This window comes from Mustela putorius, unplaced genomic scaffold (assembly GCF_011764305.1).
Source record: "Mustela putorius furo isolate JIRA1106 unplaced genomic scaffold, ASM1176430v1.1 tig00003834_pilon_pilon_pilon, whole genome shotgun sequence".
Lineage (NCBI taxonomy): Eukaryota > Metazoa > Chordata > Mammalia > Carnivora > Mustelidae > Mustela > Mustela putorius.
The window spans coordinates 24820617-24827376 of NW_025421987.1; positions in this window are offsets into that span (position 1 = coordinate 24820617).

Below are 6760 nucleotides of genomic sequence, written 5' to 3' on the forward strand. Positions count from 1 at the left end.
ACACTTTTACATTTTATCTCTAGTCATTTTTCAGCAATAGTTTTTAAATCCACAATTTTACAATTCTTATTTAGTGATCTGTTCTGGTCCTTTGAGTTCATGATTCATCTCTGTTAATTCATTCTGAGTTTGGCATAGCTAATCAGTGGAGATGAAACTTGTTTCATGTAAGTATGACCCTTCTTGTGAGATACTGAACTTGGATAAATTTTTCCTCTTTATTTTTGCACCATATTGCATAATTTATTGCATATTGCATATTTCATGATAATAAAGACAAATTTAAAGGAAACCTGTTTAAATTTAATCACACACATAAAGAATATTTAATAAATAAATCTTTCTTCACCTTGACATTAATGACTTCCATTATTTTCTTCTGAGGTATTCGCTATGATTTCTATATTGTTTATAATATAAAAATATTTAGGTAAGTTTTATTACAATATTAGACATCTTTATGAACTATTAAGAAAATTTACCAAAAAATATACATATAACTAAAAAATTTAAATATTTTGGTTCTGTAAACTTTGAATTGTTTTCTATGACAATGGAACCTAGAGGGAACCAAGACACAAATGGTCAGTAACAACAACAAAAAAAGATCACGGACCTCTCATCAGAAATAGAGCCACAAAGACAGTAGGAACAACATCTTTAAAGGGATGAAAGAAAATAAAATATCTCAATGAAGAACTGTATATCTGTTATAAATATGTTTCAAGAATAAAACACAGTAAAGATATTTTTGTTAATAATAACTAAGAAAACCTACCATGGATATCACTGTGATATAGGAATTTCTTAAGAATGAGTGGAAATGAGTCCATGTGGAAAGTCAGATATTTGGGAAAAAACAACTGAAGATAATAATTCTGTAAATAAATAGAAATGAGTATTTTCTCTTTAATCTCTTTAAATACATATGAACAATCAATAAAACTAAAAGGAAGGCTATTTTCAAGAGGAAGATATTTTCAAGTGACGTATCAGATAAAGGGTTAGTATCCCAAACCTATAAAGAACTTCTCAAACACAACACCCAAAAACTAAAAATTCAATTAAGAAGGGAGTTGAGGGAAATTGGAAGGGGAAGTAAACCATGAGAGACTATGGACTCTGAAAAACAATCTGAGGGTTTTGAAGGGGCAGGGGTTGGAAGGTTGGGGGAACCAGGTGGTGGGTATTAGAGAGGGCACAGATTGCATGGAGCACTGGGTGTGGTGCAAAAATAATGAATACTCTTACGCTGAAAAAAATAAATAAATTTTTAAAAAGAAATAAAGAAATGGGCAGAATATTTGAATAGACACTTTTCTAATGGAGACATCTAGATGGCTAATGGCTAACAGACATATGAAATGATGCTCAACATCACTCGTCATCAGGGAAATACAAATAAAAACCATGATAAGATAATACCTCACACCTCAGAATGGCTAAAATTAACAACACAAGAGATAACAGGTGTGGGTGAGGATGTGTAGAAAGGGGAACACTCTTGCACTGTTGGTGGGAAAACAAACTGGTGGAGTCACTCTGGAAAACAGTTTAAAGTTTCCTCAAAAAGTTAAAAATAGAACTATTTTACAATCCAGCAATGACATTACTATGTATTTATCCAAAGGATATAAAAATATAGATTCAAATGGGTATGTGCACCTTGGTGTTCACAGGAGCATTATCAACAATAGCCAAACTGTGGAAAGAGACCAAATGACCATCAGCTGATGAAAAGATAAAGAAAAATGGTGTGTGTGTATATATATATTTGTATATACAAATATATATATACACACACACCATTTTTCTTTATCTTTGTGTATATATATATATATATATATATATATATATATATATACACAATGAATGCTATTCAGCCATCAAAAAGAATGGGATCTTGTCATTTGCAACAATGTGGATGAAGATAGTGTATTATGCTAAGTGAAATAAGTCAGTCAGAGAAAGACAAATACCATTTGATCACACTCATATGTGGAATTTAAGAAAGAAAACAGATGAATATATAGGAAGGAGAAAATTAAAAAAAAAAAAAAAAGAGAAAGGTAAACAAGCCATAAGTGACTCTTACTGCTATAGAACAAACTGAGGGTTGATGAAGGGAGGCAGGTGAGGGATGGGTTAGATGGGTGATAGGTATTATGCCCCATAAAGGCACTTGTGATGAGCACTGGTGCTGTATGTAAGTGATAAATCACTAAATTCCACTCCAGAAACCAATATTGAACTGTATGTGAATTAACAAATTTAAAAAATAAACTATGATCCTGTATGGAAATTAACAAGCAAATTCCAAAATTTAAATAAAAATGTAAAAATATCTAGAATATCTAAAGCAATTTAAAAAATGACTGAAGGACTTATTGATTGATTTCAATGCTAACCATAAAGCTATTGTAGTTAATACAGTGTGCTATGGAAATGTTTCTACAAGTAGTTGTGTGAGAGACAAAGCAAAGATAGGCTCACACATATGAAGAAATTTTTTTTAAATAAAAGACTTGAAAGCATTCCATGAAGGAAGAATGTCTTTTCAATCTGTTATGCTTGAAAAACTAGCAGCCTATTGTTAAAAAAAAAACAAAACAAAACCAAAACAAACAAACAAACAAAACCCCCCAAAACCCTTGGTCTTTAACTCTTATCACACACAATAACTAATTCAGGATTTACCATAGAACTAAAACTAAAAGCTAAACCATGAAGCTTCTGGAAGTAAACAAAATTATCTTCAAGAATTGTGGGTATGCAACAATGCTTAAAAAGGACATAGAGAGAAATAGCACCTTACAAATGATAAATTAGATCATCAAAACGCAGTTTTCTGTTTATGAAAAGATGCCATTAAGAAGTGAATAGGTAGGTCAAAAATTGGGAGCAAATAGTTGTAAAACTATACTGGCCAACAGACAAACAATATAAATATAAAAAGCTACTACAATACAATTAGAAAAAAAAATGAGTCTTTCAGTGAAAAATGGGCAGTCAATTGGCCTTTACACTAATTGAAATGGAGTTCCACTGAAGTTTCTTGAGCAGTGACATTACATAACTTATAACTCTGGCTGCTTTATTAGGATAAGACTGTAAGATGCATGGTTAGAAGCTGGGAAATTCATTAGATGCGTTTTCATTAACAGGTAAGAAATGGTAGTTTGCATTTGGATAGACAGTGATTGGACTACAAAGCTGTGATCACCAAGACAGCATGGTACTGGCATAAAAACAGACACATAGACTGTGGAACAGAGTAGAGAACCCAGAAATAGACGCTCAACTCTATGGTCAAATAATCTTCGACAAAACAGGAAAAAATATGCAGTGGAAAAAAGACAGTCTCTTCAATAAATGGTGCTGAAAAAACTGGACAGCTATATGTAGAAGAATGAAACTCGACCATTCTCTTACACCGTACACAAAGATAAACTCAAAATGGATAAAAGACCTCAACGTGAGACAGGAATCCATCAGAATCCTAGAGGAGAACATAGGCAGTAACCTCTTCGATATCAGCCACAGCAACTTCTTTCAAGATATATCTCCAAAGGCAAAGGAAGCAAAAGCGAAAATGAACTTTTGGGACTTCATCAAGATCAAAAGCTTCTGCAGAGCAAAGGAAACAGTCAACAAAACAAAGAGGCAACCCACGGAATGGGAGAAGATATTTGCAAATGACAGTACAGACAAAAGGTTGATATCTAGGATCTATAAAGAACTCCTCAAACTCAACACACACAAAACAGACAATCATATCAAAAAATGGGCAGAATATATGAATAGACACTTCTCAAATGAAGACATACAAATGGCTATCAGACACATGAAAAAATGTTCATCATCACTAGCCATCAGGGAGATTCAAATTAAAACTACATTGAGATATCACCTTATACCAATTAGAATGGCCAAAATTACCAAGACAGGAAACAACATGTGTTGGAGAGGATGTGGAGAAGGAGAAAGGGGAACCCTCTTCCACTGTTGGTGGGAATGCAAGTTGGTGCAGCCACTTTGGAGAACAGTGTGGAGATTCCTCAAGAAATTAAAAATAGAGATTTCCTATGACCCTGCAATTGCCGTCCTGGGTATTTACCCCAAAGATACAGATGTAGTGAAAAGCACAGCCATCTGTACCCCAATGTTTATAGCAGCAATGGCCACGGTTGCCAAACTGTGGATTTTGAATACATTTTGATAGTAATGCTAACATTTATTTGATGACTGGATCGTATTTTGCCTGAGTAACTGAAATAATTGGGTGACCATTTTCTAAAATAGATATGACACAGGAGAAATAGAATTGGACATTAATAGTAGTAACAAAACTCAAGCTTGACCTTGATAAATTTGAAATGCTTATTAGACATTTACATAGGGATATCAAGTAGGCAGCTGGATATAAAACATGATGAATTTGACAGTTTATAACTGAAGAACTAGCTTTAGTGCTCCTTGGGTCAAAATGGGTACGAGAAGAATAAATGAAAGAAGATGGGATTGGGAGGGAGACAAACCATAAGTGACTCTTAATCTCACAAAACAAACTGAGGGTTGCTGGGGGGAGGGGGTTTGGGAGAAGGGGGTGGTATTATGGACATTGGGGAGGGTATGTGTTTTGGTGAGTGCTGTGAAGTGTGTAAACCTGGTGATTCACAGACCTGTACCCTTGGGGATAAAAATATATGTTTATAAAAAAAATAAAAAGAAGTTAAGTTTAAAAAAAAAAACTTTGTTTTGAGAAGAAAATGAATTTTTGACTCTTCTCTCTTACGCTAGACCAACTTCCCTTTGGAGATGATCTAATTGGACCCAAGACAAATCCAAATCAGCTATCTTTATCCTTAAAACAGTTAAAACACCCAGAATAGACCTCAATATATAGATTGAAATAGTTGAAAGGATTACCCTGATTGTCAGCAGAATCTTCCTAGTTTCGCTCTCACACCTGGAGACAAGTCAGGAGAACAAAGCACAGGAATAAGAGATACAAGAAAAGCAACTACAAAATAAACATGGAGATAGGAAATAATGGAGGACAGAAGAGAAATATTTAGGCCAGGGTAAGTGATAAAAGTAGAGCTAGAACTTGGAAAAGGGAAGAAGGGATTTAAAAGGGAAAAAAATAGGTGTGGAACTCACTCCATGATGTCTTAGAGTCTTAGATGCTTTACCATTATACCACTATAATGGATGAAATTACAGTTTTCCAAAAGTTTATTCCCCTTTATTCAATATCTCAAAGTTCACTACTAGACCAGTTTCCAATATTTATACTGATTTTTTCTGTATTCTAAATATAAATTAATAGCTTCCACAAATCTCATACAGAAGGCCCAGAAATTCTTCTCTCATTTTATTATGAAACAGGCAGATGGGCTTCTTCAACTATTTCTAGAACATAAATGGTCAACATATTTCCCTTTCCAAGACTATCATCAGTCTTTGAAAAATAATCCATCAGTGAGAACCATTAAGGACAGTACTATGCTTAATGCTCTCATTCACTTGTTACATGGTGACATACATAGACAATTAACATTCTCTATTAAAGATATAGTAGTGAATCTGAGACTCTTCTCTAGAGACCCTATTAAAAGTTTGATGATTAGAGACTGGGACTAGGGAAAATTATGTAATTGTAAATGTGTATATGTAATTTACCTGCAATGTTCAGAGGATATTATTAGGAAATCAATAGGGATTTCTTATGGAAGGTAACATTGTTGCCACCAAATGAGAAAACATAAACCTCATTTTATCTAATATTGATATGGAAAATGTGTTTACATAGTATTAATAAAACCCAAAAGTTAATCTTGGCATTAAGGACAGAGATGTGTTTCCTCTGTTCTGGACTAAAGCCAAACTGACGGCACATCCTACCATCCCTCACCTGTTATCAAGCTGAGGTTAGAGCAAGATCCTAATGCTAATGAATGCTCTCTGAAATTTTTTATAACCCTACTCTCTGCATGTCAGCACTTATGCTTGTTCCCTCTAACATCTGACTCCATTCTCAATTCCATACCTTCTTGGGAATTCCTTAGATTTGGTAGTCCTGAGTTCTAAGTACTCCAAAGGAAATGTCTCTTTTTCCTCATCTGAATTAAAAATTGACCCCAGATTACATTAATAGAAATCTGCACTGGGAGTTCATTAGTACATTGGCTCTTGAAAAATGTGGAGGTTAGGGGCACTGAGCCTTCACACAGTTGGAAATCCGCAACAAACTATTGATTCCTCCAAAAATGTAACTACTAATAATCTGCTGTTAATTGAAAAGCATACTGATAACATAAACAGTTAACACGTATTTTGTATGTTATATATATTATATACTGTATACTTACAATAAAGTAAGTTAGAGAAAGGAAAATGTTATGTAACAATCATAAGAAAGAGAAAATATATTTACATTTCTGTACTGAGTTACATAAAAAAATTTGCACATATAATTGGACCCACATGAGTTAAAACCCATGTTGTTCAGGGACCAACTGTATTTCCAATTCCCCCTAAAATCTCCAGGAACTATTCATATATAAGAAATTGGATAGTGGCCTGATTTGGGTCAGCAGTATACTCAATTATTTCTTTTTTATCTTTATTGTTTTAAAGAGAGACAGAGGGCAAGAGAAGGGGGAAGGGGGAGAGGGAGAAGCAGGCTCCCACTGAGCAAGGAGACTGATGTGGGGCTTGATCCCAGAACCCTGGGATCATGACCTGAGCTAAAAGC